The 14,088-nt window shown below is 44.8% G+C and overlaps 1 protein-coding gene across 7 annotated transcripts in view; it reads right to left on the reverse strand.

The window, feature by feature from the left end:
* SEC16A (SEC16 homolog A, endoplasmic reticulum export factor) overlaps positions 1–14,088 on the reverse strand; it is a 478,800-nt gene that overhangs the window by 367,171 nt on the left and 97,541 nt on the right. The window lies entirely within an intron of this gene.

A 14,088-nucleotide genomic window follows, 5' to 3' on the forward strand; every position in this document is an offset into this window, starting at 1 on the left:
GCATATGAGCTGCAGATTACACTCTGTGCATAGAATGTATAGCAGTACCCACTGTTAGCGGTGACCACCCCTAACTGTTGCAGTAGTTTGAAGGAAAATGCTACTTACCAGTATGCATCTGTTCTTGGCATGTAGAGCTGCAGAGTCTCACACGGAGCATTAGATCGCCACCTGGTGTTGGGCTCGGATGATTGCATGTTGTTGTCGTCTTGGAAGAAGTCTTTGTAGTCACGAGATAGGCGACTCCTCCTTTGGACGACAGTGCGCATGGGCATCGGCTCCATCCTTAGATTATTTTTCGCCATGATGGGAAATGATGGAGTTAGTAGAAAGAAAAAAAGATGTTCATGTGTGTATATCTAATTAAGATGAAACTGGAGCAGATACAGGTCTCGGGGACGTGGGTGGGCGTGTGAGACACTGCAGCTCTACATGCAAAGAACAGATGCATACTGGTAAGTAGCATTTTCCGTTCGAGGCATATGAGCTGCAGATCTCACACTGAGCATAGATTATATAGCAGTACCTCCCCTAGCAGTGGTCGCCTGTATTTGTTACAGTAGTCTGAAATAGAGTTTTGAGGACAGCTTGGCCTACGGCAGCTTGCTGCTTGGCTTGCCCATCAACACAATAGTGTTTAGTGAAAGTATGTGTTCTAGACCATGTTGCTGCCTTACATAGGTCTTCTAGAGGAATGTTCCCTAAGAAAGCCATAGAGGCTCATAGTTTGCGTGTGGAGTGCACCCTAGTAGAAATTGTTAGTGTACGCTTTGCTTTTTGATAACATATTTGATGCATTTGACAATCCACCTTGCAAATCCCGCTTTAGATATGGGGTTGCCTTTATGTGGTGGAGAGAAAGCTACAAACAATTGTTTTGCGAAATGCTTTGGTTCTATCAAAGTAATAGAGAAGAGCTCTTTTAACATCTAGGATGTGTAGAGCTCTTTCTGCCACAGACTCTGGGTTTTGGAAAAACACTGGTAACTCTACCGATTGGTTTAACTGGAACGGGGTAATGACTTTTGGAAGGAATTTAGGATTTGTTCTTAGAACCACTTTATTAAGGTGTTATTGTAAAAATGGTTCTTGTATAGTGAAAGCCTGAATCTCACCAACTCTCCTAAGAGGTAATAGCCACAAGAAAAGCTGTTTCCCATGTGAGGAATTGCAGTTCACATTTGTATAGAGGTTCAAAAGGGGTCCCATGAGCCTGGTAAGAACAATATTTAGGTTCCACACTGGAGAGGGTGGTAACCTGGGAAGAATGATTCTTTTTAATCCTTCCATAAATGCTGTAATAGCAGGCTCTCTGAATAAAGACAGATGCTGTCTATTTTGTAAGTATGCTGCAATATGTAGGCGTATAGATGAATATGTCAAATTACATCTTTGTAAATGTAGAAGATAGCAAATTATATTTTGGATAGAAGCATCTAGAGGATCGATTTGGTTATTGTTGCAGTAAATGGCAAATCTTTTCATTTTTTGCAGCACAGCAAGCTCTAGTAGTAGGTCTCCAGTCTTCTTTAATGATATTCATACAGTCTGGTGGTAGGTTAAGGTAACCAAACTCTAAGACTTCCGGAGCCAGATCGCAAGATTCAGTTGGCTTGGATCTGGATGTCTAATTTCTCCATGGTTCTACGTTAGCATGGATGGTGTTAGACATAGGTTTTGGTGTGGAACTAGGGATAGTTCTAGCAGTGTTGTGTACCACGGTTGGCGTGCACATGTGGGAGCTACTAAAATTAGTTTGAGCGACTGTGGTCGTTGCTTGCGCATTATTAGTGGTATTAGTGGTAGTGGCGGAAAAGCGTACGCAAATCTGCCCGACCAGTTCATCCATATCGCATTGCCCTTTGACAGCGGTTGTGGAAACCTGGCGGTGACGGTTGGGCATTTTGCGTTTGTGTGTGGCGAACAGATCTATTTCTGGATGACCCCACTTGTGAAAGAATGGTAGAAGAACTTGTGGATGTAGTTCCCATTCGTGAATCTGACGTGTCTGTCGACTTAACAGATCTGCTATCGGATTGTAAACTCCTCGAGGTGTTCTGCTAACAGATATATATTTTGAGGAATGGCCCATCTCCAAATGTTCTGTGAAAGCTGGGACAGCTGTATAGAGTGAGTCCCCCCCTGTTTTTGTACATAGTACATGGCGGTCATGTTGTCCTTCCCGATTAAGACAGCTTTGTTTTGTACTTGGAAAGTTTTAAGCACTAGGCATATTGCTAGCAGCTCCAAGTGGTTGATATGGAGTTCTTTTTGTTGAGTGGTCCATTGCCCTTGAGTTTTATGATGTAGGAAATGGGCTCCCCATCCTGTGAGAGATGAGTCTGCTGTAAGTACTATTTGTGGAACAGGTTCGAGGAACGGCCGCCCTTTTGTCAAGTTTTTGGTGTTCCACCACTACAGAGAGCGATGTGTGCGGCTGTCCACCAACACCAGGTCTGCCAGTTGTCCTTGAGCCCGGTTCCACTGTTGTGCTAGACATTCTTGTAATGGATGCATTTGCAGTCTTGCATATGGTACAATAAAAATGCAAGATGCCATCATGCCTATTAGTCTCATGAACACTCTGGCTGGAAGAGAGTGTTGATGTTGACATTTTGTGACCAAGGCTTGAATGATCTGTATCCTTGCTGGACTGGGATACGCTAAAGCTGTAGACGTGTTTATTGTAGCCCCTAGATATTGATGTACATGAGAGGGCTGCAGATGCGACTTGGTGTAGTTGATTGTGAACCCTAAGTAGTGCAATGTTTGAATAGTCTGAGGTGTGTTGGACACACTGATTGAATGACTTGGCTTTTATGAGCCAATCCTCTAGATATGGGAAGACATGTATATGTTGTCTTCTGAGATGTGCTGCTACTACTGCTAGGCACTTAGTGAACACTCTTGGAGCAGTTGTGACCTTGAATGGAAGGACTTTAAACTGATCATGCTGTCCTTCCAGTACAAACCTCAGATACTGCCTGTGAGAAGGATGTATAGGAATGTGGAAGTAGGCGTCCTTTAGATCTAGTGTTGTAAGGAAGTTGCTTTGTTGCAACAATGGGAGCACTTGTAAAGTGATCATATGAAAATGATCTGAGTGTATATAACGATTGAGGGGCCTGAGGTTGAGAATTGGTCTCAGTGTCCTGTCTTTTTTGGGTATTAGGAAATACAGCGAGTAAACCCCTGTTCCTTGATGTTGTAAAGGAACCATTTCTATTGCGTTTTTCTGAAGAAGTGATAGAACTTCTTGTTTGAGCAGCGTAAGATGTTCTGCAGACATTGGGCGCTGCTCGGGTGGTATGTGTGGAGGGGTAGCTGTAAGTTCACGGCAGTAGCCATACTGGATAATTTGTCTTACCCACTTGTCTGTTGTGATGGAATTCCAGACAGGTAGGAACTGTGTTAGTCTGCCCCCCCCACAGGAGTGGAATGGTGTTGGGGGAGCAGAGGAAAGTCACTGTTTTGTGGTGGAAGAGGTTCGATTATTGTTATTCCCTCAAACTCTTCCCTTATTGTTGTTGCCTCTAAAGCCTCCTCTAAAATATCCTTTACTGGAGGGTGTTTGTGTATTAGATTTAAAGGAAGCGGAAATGTCTGCTCCAGCTTGTTTGGAGCCTCCTCTATAGAAGGAGCGACGTAAGGAGTCTCTAGATTGGGTGAATTGTAGAGCACCCATAGATTTGTCTGCATCAGTGTCCTTCATTTTCTCCAGTGTTGTGTCTACCTCTGGTCCAAACAATTGTTGGTTGAAAGGCTGATTTAAGATGGTAGTTTGCACTTCCTGCTTAAATCCTGAAATGCGTAGCCACGCATGACGTCTAAGTAGGACACTAGTGTTTATAGCTCTAGGTGCAGTGTCTGCTACATCAAGTGCACACTTGATTGAGGCCTTTGAAATTAACTTGCCTTCTTGTATAAGGTTGTTTGCCTGCGCTTTATACTGATCAGGTAGATGTTGTAATAGTGTTTCTAACTGATCATAGTGAGTCCTGTCATATCTTGCAAGGAGGGCTTGTGTGTTAGCTATATGCCATGTATTGCTAGCCTGAGCAGCTATCCTTTTGCCTGAAGCATCTATCACCTTAGATTCTTTGTCAGGGGGTGGTGCTTACCCAGATGTCTGAGTTTGCTTTTTTTCTGGCATTTGACACGACTAGGGAATCTAAGGGTAGTTATCCTTTAATGTAGGCAGGATCCCCAGGAGCAGGTCTGTACTTCTTTTCTATTCTTGGGTTTAAAATCCTAGCACGTACAGGATCTTTAAATACTTCGAGCATGTTTAATGACCCTTTTAATCATAAGCGGAATTTGAACTGACCTTTGTGATTGTTCAAAAGTCCTTACCCCCCTATATCTTTTACCAAAGTCAGGTATTTTCCGTCAAAGATGTTAGCCTAGCACTAGATTGTGTGTCAAGTGGCAGAGCCTCAGGCATGGATGGTATCCCTGCCAATGTTTTTTTAAGCGATAGACCGACCTGGTGCCAGTATTTTGCACTGTTAGCTAATTCAGTGGTAAAGGGTGCTCCCATTCCACCTTCGTGGAAGGGAGCAGAAATAATCCCCGTTTTCAAAAAGGGAGATAAATCCCTCCCCAGTAACTATAGGCCTATTAGCCTAATAGATTCAGCACAAACTTTAATGGGCCGATTAGTTCAAAATAAAGTACAGTCGTGGGTAGAGGAATTTAATATATTATCCCTATTTCAAGCTGGCTTTCGCTCTTGCACTAGTTCTATAGACCAAGTCTTTCGATTCATCACAATCTATTGGAGGAACGTGGTCTTGACTAAAGGGACACTTTACCCGGTATTTGTTGACTTGAAATCGGCTTCCGATTTGGTCCCTCGCTGCAAACTCTGGAGAGTCCTCGATGAATTGGGGATGGCACCTGAGTTATCGACTCTCCTCGTCCGCTTACATGAGAGCAACTTTGCCAGGATCAGATGGGGGACACAGGGTGGGGTTACCGATTCATTCCCTGTCGAACGTGGTGTTCGGCAGGGTTGTTTTTTGGCTCCCACCCTGTTTTCTTAATACATCAATGGAATAGTGGACCATCTTTGTAGATCCCCTACTGATGCCCCAGTCTTAGCTGGGGTTCGCGTACCTGTCCTCATGTTTGCGGGCGACACTTTTATCTTCTCCAGGACCCTCTGTGGTCTGCAGAAGGCTGTCAACTCTTTTGGGGAATTTTGCCATCTGCGTGGGCTTGAGGTCAACACCGCAAAAACAAAGTTTATGTCCCTGAATCAGCATAAACCCAATAAAGGCACAATCCTCCTGAACAACACTCCCTTAGAGCAGGTGGATGCTTTCACCTATCTAGGCATTATGCTTCAGAGTAACATGGGATGGAAAAGCCACATGAATATGACTATCTTAAAATACCATCAGCTTGTAGGTACATTATCCTCTAAATATAAATCCTCTTTCACAAAATCAATTAGTCCAGTTTTGGAAATATATAACATCAAAGTGATAAACTCTGCCCTTTATGGAGCAGAGTTATGGGGATTTAATAATTTCAGTCACCTTGCAAAAGCTGAAAACAAATTCCTACATGGTTTAATTGGTGTTCCCCAAAGTACTCCTATGGCTCCGCTTTTATTAGACCTAGGCAAGAAAATATGTGGTAGACATGGCTAGGTTACGCCCACTCCTGTATTGGAGGAGAATCTGGATCACCCCCAAACTTACACATTATGCCCAGGGTTTGAAGGATGTGTTCCTTGCAGATCGCTTTCATAAAATCCAGTGGCTAAAAGATCGAAGGTCTTTCTTGGTAAAAATGGATTGAAGATTATTATGGGATAAACCAGGTACTGCAATTTCCCACAAAAAAGAACCAATTGAAAGAAAAATACTGGGAAATGGTCCTGATGTCATCCTACCGGTCTGGTATGAACACTAATTTGACAGGCCGCTTTTTAGATCACAAATTTTGGCCGTCCTGTGAAGCATACTGGGATATAATTGAGAATCACCTCGATCAAAAATTTTATTTTCAATTCAGGATAGGAACTTTACCAATTAAAGCTTTTACTCATAAATGGGCGTCCCCCTTAGACGAAAAATTTCATAATTGTCTAGACATGGCAGAGATTATAGCCCATTTATTTTTTGTATGTCCCCTATATGCAGCCCCACGACGCAAATGGTTGAGACCTATCTGCTCTTCCTTGGGCACTCTGAGGCATATAGAAGCTTTAAGGATACAAGGATCTGATTGTTCTCCCCATATACCTATTGGTTTAGCCAAATTTTTGAGGTGGGTTTGGATCATCCGTACACGCACTTTATTGCCATCTGCTGCTAGCTAGTTATAAGGTTTTATTGCTATTATAAAGATGTTTTTATTATAAGAACTAACTTTAAATGTATCACATATGAATTTTAATAGCTTTCCTAGTCGACAGTAATCAAACGGAATTTAATATCTTTTTATCTGGTGTATTGTTCATGCACTATTTATTGTGTATTTTGATAGTTTTGTGAATTGTATGTGCTTTTATGACTTACTGTCGAATAAAGCTTTCTGAACTGAACAGATTGTTCAAAAGTATATAATAAAAAGTCTTCATCTGGCTCATCTGAATGCTGAATCATAGTAGATCATGGTAGATGGCAGCCCTATTCCGTAAATGTCAAAAACCAATATTGTCTTCTGGGGGAGAAGGTTTGGATGGATATGTGTGTGGGTCAGGAATATCGGGCACATCCTGTGGGTTTGGGTCCTCCCAGTCTGGATCATCACTAGGGTAGGGAAAAGGCTCATCTGGGTCTACGCCCACCCTCATGCTATACTCGTCACCATTTTGAGGTGTATGTGGTGAAGAATGAGGAGGAGAGTTTTCAGGAGAACTTGGGAGGTGAAATGTTGAGAGGAAAGTGAGGAGAAGGAATTACAGGGGAAGGGTGCATAGGAGAAGTGGCAGAGTACTTCTTGACAGGCACTGCAGGTGTAGGTGCTGTGTCTGATTTCCTCTTCCTGTGTGGTGTAGTGGATACATGACCAGTCTTTGGATCAATGTAGATCTTTTGTAGAGGATCAGGTTGGAAAAGGTGTTCTCCTTGCGGAACAGGCGCAGATTTTTTCGATTCCGGGTGTGGTTGTTGCTGATCTTTAGCCTTAGGAGCTGTGATGGGGTCCTTTGGTGTAGTTTTTGGCACGGAAGGCATTGTCTTCGGAGTCTAAGGCTGTTTCGAGGGCTTGAGCACATCGGAATCAGGCCTTGCAGGTCTTGGTACCGAACATATATTAGCTTGGAAGCGGAAGCTGGTTTCATCGGCTTCGGAAGCAGGCTTCATATTTTTATCCCTAGAAGTCGACGGTTTCGGAACCCGGGGCTTCTTTTGGTTTTGGTGCAGAGGGGACTTGTGGGATCGGCACGTGCGGTTTGCCCGTTATCGAGCTACCGGAAGGCTTGAGTATTTTCTTCGGAGCCGGGCTCGATAGCGGGGCTTTCGAAGTGTTGTTTCGGTCGCGGCAGGCCCCCGGAGGCGGAGTGTTGACCTTTGCCTTAGATTTAGGTGCTGGGTATGGGGCAGGGGCAGTAGTACTCACGCGTTGACCTGATGGTATGGAGTCATTGGAGTGATCTGCCCGAGATACAATTTGGAGATCGTCTGAATCTTCTTCTGGAACGAGCGGAGCTTCTTCATCGAAGATATCCACCGGTTTCGGAGCCGATATCTGCATGTCGTGTCGACGGGCCCTACGATCTCGAATTGTCTTTTTTGATCGAAAGGATGCATGGGCTGTACAGCTTGACTCGTCGTGTTCTGGCGATATGCACGGGTTACAGACCTCATGATGGTGACTGTGTGAAAACTTTGCTCCACACTCAGGGCATCTTTTGAATGGCGTCCTTTCCATGAGTTGTAGACCTCACGGCTTGGATAGGCCCAACGGCCCGCGTCGACGACCGGAATCGAATAGATGAAGTCGAGTCAATGTTTTTCGATATCGGAAGTGATCTGTAAAGTTTTTTCGCGTCGAACTACCATTAAAGGTAGATTTCAAACTGGAGCAGAAAAGTTACATCCGAACCCAGTGGCGGAAAAAAACAATCGAAGAATGGAGCCGATGACCATGCGCACAGTCGTTCAAAGGAGGAGTCACCTATCTTGTGACTACAAAGACTTCTTCCAAGACGACAACAACATGCAATTATCCGAGCCCAGCACCAGGTGGCGATCTAATGCTCAGTGTGGAATCTGCAGCTCATATGCCTCGAACATAATATTTTGAGAACAGCCTGGCCCACATTAGCTTGTTGCTTGGTTTGCACATCTACACAATAGAGTTTTGTGAATGTATGCGGTGTACACCATGTAGCTGCTCTGCAGATGTCATCTAGGGGAATGCTCCCTAAAAAGGCCATTGAAGCCCATATTTTTCATGTAGAATGGGTGTTAGGAGGAACAGATAACATACGTTTAGCTTTGTGGTAGCAAATTTGTATGCATTTGACAATCCATCTAGCTATCCCAGATTTTGATATGGGATTACCTTTGTGTGGTGGTGAGAAAGACACAAAAAGTTGTTTAGTCTTACGAAAAGGCGGTGTTCTCTCAATGTAGTAAAGCAACGCTCTTTTGACATCTAGGGTATGGAGAGCTCTTTCTGCTACTGTTTGTGGCTGCGAGAAGAAAACTGGCAGTTCCACAGATTGATTGAGGTGGAAGGGAGAAATGACTTTGGGTAGGAATTTTGGATTAGGACAGGGAACAACCTTATTATTATGTATTTGCAAGAAAGGTTCTTGAATGGTTAGTGCTTGTAGTTCACTAACTCTCCATAGAGAAGTAATAGCTACTAGGAACGCAACCTTCCATGTTAAAAATTGTAGTTCACATTTATGTAAAGGTTCGAAGGGAGGTCTCATTAGCCGTGTGAAAACAATGTTCAAATTCCACACTGGTGAAGGTGGTACTCTGGGAGGAATTATTCTCTTAAGGCCTTCCATAAAGGCTTTAATAGCAGGCACTCTGAACAGAGATAAATGCTGTCTGTTTTGAAGATATGCTGCTATGGCTGCAAGGTGTAGGCTAAGTTGCATCTTTGGCGGTCCAGCAAGTATCCTATGATGTGTTGAATAGACACGTCTAGGGGATATATATTTTCGTTGTGACAATATATTACAAAGCGTTTCCATTTAGCTGAATTGCATGCTCTAGTGGTTGGACGTCTAGCTTCTTTTATAACATTCATGCAGTCTGGAGGAAGGTTAAGATATCCAAATTCTAGAATTTCAGGAGCCAGATTGCAAGGTTGAGCTGAGCTGGGTCCAGGTGCCTGATCTCTCCACGGTTCTGTGTTAAAAGGCGTGGAGACTGGTATAGTTTTTAGTGCAGCACTACAGACAGTTGTAGCAGTGTGGTGTACCACAGCTGTCTGGCCCACGTTGGAGCAACTAGGATGAGGGTCAGAGAATGCTGCTGTAGTTTGCGTACTACTAGTGGCATGAGTGGTAGAGGTGGAAAAGCGTGCGCAAATTTGTTCGACCAGTTCATCCATATCGCATTGCCTTTGGACAGTGGGTGTGGATATCTGGCGGAGAAGCTTGGGCATTTGGAGTTTTCGTGGGTGGCAAACAGGTCTATCTGAGGTTGTCCCCACATCTGAAAGAAAGGTTGAAGAACTTGCGGATGAAGTTCCCACTCGTGAATCTGTTGTGTCTGAGGACTTAACAGGTCTGCTATGGTATTTTGTATTCCTGGGACATGCTGGGCTAAGAGGAAAATGTTTAGAGGTATAGCCCACCGCCATAGGTTTTGTGCTAGCTGAGAGAGTTGCAGGGAGTGTGTTCCGCCCTGTTTCTGTATGTAATACATGGCTGTCATGTTGTCCGTGCGGACTAACACCGCTTTGTTTGATACTTGCTGTCGGAAAGCTTTTAGTGCTAGGAATATAGCTAGCAACTCCAGATGATTGATGTGGAGTAATTTTTGTTGCGGCATCCACCTGCCTTGCATGGTGTGTTGCAGTAGGTGGAGAGCGATGTGTCCGCTGTCAAGATTATTTGAGGAACTGGCTTTAGAAACAGTCGCCCTTTGGAAAGGTTTTTGGTGCTCCACCACTGCAGAGAGCGAATAGTCCGACCGTCTACCAACACTAGGTCTGTTAATTGACCATGAGCCTGGTTCCATTGACGGGATAAGACACTCTTGTAGAGGACGCATTTGAAGTCTTGCATGGGGCACTAGGAAAATGCAAAAGGCCATCATCCCTATGAGCTGCATGAACACTCGTGCTGGAAGGGTGTGTTGTGGCTGAAACTTTGTGAGAAGAGTTTGCATGCTGGCTATCCTTACTGGAGTGGGATAAGCTAGCGCTGTTGATATGTTTATTGTGGCACCGAGGTACTGTTGTACTTTGGATGGTTGAAGATGAGACTTGGTGTGGTTTATTGTGAACCCCAAGTTTGGAGCAGTTGGATCGTGGCATGAGTGTGTTCTACACACTGGTTGTATGAGCTGGCTTTTATGAGCTAGTCGCCGAGGTACGGGAAGACGTGGATGTGCGGTCTTCGTAAATGTGCTGCCACTACTGCTAGGCACTTGGTGAATACTCTTGGTGCTTTAGTGACCCCGAATGGGAGTACTTTGAATTGATAGTGCTGCCCGTCTATTACAAATCTGAGATACTTCCTGTGAGCTTTGTGAATGGGAATGTGGAAGTATGCGTCCATGAGATCTAGAGTAGCAAGGAAGTAGTTTTGAAATAGGAGAGGAAGGACTTGTTGGAGTGTGACCATGTGAAAATGGTCTGACTGTATGTATATGTTTAGCGGTCTGAGGTCCAGAATAGGCCTTAGAGAGCCGTCCTTCTATGGGATAAGAAAGTATAGGGAGTAAACCCCCTTGTTTTGTTGGTGCAGAGGAACTGGTTCTATTGCACTTTTTTCTAGCAAAGATATTATTTCTTGCTTTAACCGTAATAGATTTTCTTGTGACATTGGGCGCTGTTTGGGTGGTATGTGTAACCCTGTAACCCCCTCTTTGGTAGCCCTAAGTGAATGTGGATTAGCTAGGGGTCTTGCAGGAAGTGGAGGGGCTTTCGGAGGAGTAGCCTCTTGTGTTGCCTCTATATGATGAGCAACGAAAAGAACGTCTGGGAGCTTGCAGCTGCAAGGCTCCCATAGATTTTGCTAGGTCGGTGTCTTTGTTCATTTTTTCTAAAGACACATCGACATTAGGGCCAAATAAATGTGCCTCATCAAATGGCTGATTGAGGATGGAATTCTGTACCTCCGGTTTAAAACCTGAAATACGTAGCCAGGCATGTCTACGCAAAAGGGTGCTGGTATAGATTGCCCTGGAGGCAGTATCTGCAGCATCTAGGGCACAACAAATAGAAGTATTAGTAATATTTTTACCTTCTTGTAGGAGTTCATTGGCCCTATTTTTATTATTTGTCTGGTAGATGCTGCATTATGGACTTCAGTTCATCATATTGTGTCCTGTCATATCTTGTCAACAACACTTGGGTATTGGCAATGCGCCAAATGTTAGCTGCTTGTGACGCTGTTCGTTTGCCGGAGGCGTCAAGGAGCTTAGATCTCTTGTCTGGTGGTGAGGCCTCACCTGATGTTTGTGAATTGGCACGTTTACCCGCGTCAGGAACTACCAAGGAATCTAGGGGTGCTGGGCCTCTAATGTTAGCTGGATCAGTAGGGGCAGCTTTGTACTTTTTCTCAATTCTGGGGTTGAGGACTCGAGCTCTGACAGGGTTTTTAAAGATCTCTGTGGCATGCTTAATGACCCCCTTAAGCATTGGCAAAATGGCAGTGGACCTTTGTGTATTATCAAATGTGTCCAATAGGAAATCTTCCTCCACAGTGTCAGTGTGTAAATCGACCCCATGGTACTGGGCAGCCCTCTGGACTAGTAGGTCAAGTGGAGAAGGGACCCTTAATGGAGAGGTTGCAATGTCTCCCTTCTTTGGAGGAGGAGGAAGAGGTGCAGGCATCTCTTGTGGTCTTTTCATAGAGCTAAGAGACAGTTGTCCAGTCTTAGGATCCTTTCCAAGAGGCTTTTGAGTAGGATCTACTAGTAAAGGCTCTTCTGTGGATGGTAAATCTTTCGGTGTGGAAGGTCTCGGTACCGGAGGTTTTTTCGACGACACCGATTCGGTAGCTGGTCTAGAGTCTTTTCGTTTAGAACTGTGACCCTTGTCTTTAACTGGAACGTGTTTCTTCGGTTCGTGGGTTTTTTCGGTCTGAAGAGTGGGAGTCGGGACTTTTAGGTAGATTTTTACCTGGCTCCGAGTGCGGTTTGGACGTCGATGAGCCGGTGCCAGTCTTCGGCGCCGAGTGCTTGGGTGTTGAAGCAGCGGTCGGCGTGGATGAGGAAGATGGCTTCTTTTTCGGTGTCGGCTCGACACCGGGAAGAGACTGACTCAAGCCCGGGCCGCCTGAATGCTTAATAGGCTTCTTTGCCGAGCCTGAGGGAGGGGCGTAGGAAGCAGTCTCTCGGTGTGCACCCGGGCCCGAAGGGGAGGGTGTGACCGAAGCCTTTTTGGAGGGTGTCGAGGAAGGGTCGGGCCGACATTCTTACTTACGACCCGTTAAGCTGGAGTGATGTCCTCGACGTCGGAGTCTTCAGCATCAGAGGAGTTGGCGCTTATTTCGGCTTGCTCTGTTCTGGCACGTTGACGCCCTCTTGAAAGATGTCGTCCGGGATCGATGCTGACGAGCGAGCCATTGTTCTGAAGGCCTTAGTCGACGACCGGAATTGAATACTTCGAAGTTGTGAAGAGTCGCCTCGATGGGGACCGCGATCGGAAAATACAGTCGAACTGGGTGAGGATAGCGCGCCAAAGGAAAATCGGTTCCAAACTGGAGTGCTGGAGACACATCAGAGCCCGATGGCGGAAAAACCAATCGGAGGATGGAACCGATGTCCAAGCGCAATATGGTCCAGAGGAGGAGTCACCTATTGTGTGACTTCCAAAGAACTTTTCAGGACAAAAAACAAACTGCAAACATCCAGGCCTAACACTAGGTGGCGATCTATGCACAGTGTGTAATATGCAGCTCATATGCCTCGAACAAACTGTTTTATAACTTATTTTCCCTCGCTGGACAAGCTGCCAGCCAGTCTACTGGCACAAAGAAGGAGGGGAGGCTAAGGTATGATTGGCAATTGCTTCACTGAGGCAGTAGCCTCTTAGAAGATTGGCTACCTGTAGTTACCGCCTGGTAGTCATCCTGCTGAGGAGGACCCACCTCCTCCCACCAACAGTTCTCTTTGTTCCTTGTTGCTGGGAGCGCTTCACACTTTTTAGCGGGGGAGCAGCCTGTTGTCTCAGGTGACAACATCTGTCGATAGTCCGGAAGGGCTACCAGAGACTTGGCCAACAACACAGTGACTTTATTTGCCGTAAAAGGTATTATTTTGCGGAGTTGGCAGTTTAAAAGCGGTCAGACTAGGCTGCGATGAAAGACTAGGCTGCGATGGTTTTCACGTTGTTATCCCATGGATGGCACAAATGCTGCAGAGTCCACTGGTGACAAACTTACTAGCCCGGGGTACCAAGAGCATTATATACTAAGGTTGTATAAGTAAGTTAACTATGCCAATTAGGGATCAGCCAATTGTAAGTATACTTTTGAGGGGTCGGAGCACATGCACTGGGGCCTGGGCAGCAGGGCCCAGTGCATTACAGAGTCAAAAAACCACCAGCATCAGTTCAAATTTTAGCAGAGTACTCATACAAAAAGAGGCACTTTCTTACAAGACAAATCACAGACTTGAAAAAAAGAAAAATAATTATGGGAATGTATTTAATGAGTGAGAACCATAATCTACATTCATGGCATAAAATCAACTCAATATGACCATAGTGGAGAGAACCTAGTTAAATAGGTAGTGGAACAGGAAAATGGTATATGGGTGTAAACTGGTCAATAATAAACCACTGCAGCACGCCATCAGTAGCATAAAGAAAATAACCCTATGCTGTCAAATTTTACAAACTGGGTTACAGCCATTTCACTAGGTTGGTGTAAACCTTCAAATTAATAAGTAGCCCCAAAAAATATAAAATACGTTTGATAAAATTAGAATTCAT

This window comes from Lissotriton vulgaris, chromosome 5 (assembly GCF_964263255.1).
Source record: "Lissotriton vulgaris chromosome 5, aLisVul1.2, whole genome shotgun sequence".
Taxonomy (NCBI): Eukaryota; Metazoa; Chordata; class Amphibia; order Caudata; family Salamandridae; genus Lissotriton; species Lissotriton vulgaris.